Source organism: Tupaia chinensis, unplaced genomic scaffold (assembly GCF_000334495.1).
Source record: "Tupaia chinensis unplaced genomic scaffold, TupChi_1.0 Scaffold000661_1, whole genome shotgun sequence".
In the NCBI taxonomy this organism is placed as follows: Eukaryota; Metazoa; Chordata; class Mammalia; order Scandentia; family Tupaiidae; genus Tupaia; species Tupaia belangeri.
This window is the reverse complement of record NW_006160183.1, coordinates 1049258-1049686: the sequence shown is the minus strand read 5'-3', so window position 1 is coordinate 1049686 and position 429 is coordinate 1049258.

The following is a 429-nucleotide window of genomic DNA, read 5'->3' as shown; positions in this document are numbered from 1 at the left end:
GGGGGGTGTCCTCGTGCTTATTCCCACCCTGCCCAAGCGTCTACGCAGTGAGGCGAGAGAAGGGAGAGCGCAGCACCGTAGCACCGTGAAGAGGTTCTGCGATGCCCGGCAGGCGCAGGACGGTTGGCGCTCACGGTCCTGCCCTCTCCCAAGGGCATGGCCGGAGCCGGAGGGCACTGGAGCTGTGGCGCACACCGCTCTCGACCAAACTCCCAGAGACCAACTCCTGGCTGCAGCCTAGCCTCGCACAAGGTGCGCCTCCGGCGTGGAATCCCACACCGCTACCCACCACCCGCAGACCCCATAAACAACTGAACAGCGAAGGGAAGAAGCCGGGAGGGCCATTGAGGAGCGGAGCGCAGGGGCAGGGGCGGGCCGGGGTCAGGGCAGAGGCTGCGGCCGCGCCTCCCCATTGGCCCGGACGCCATG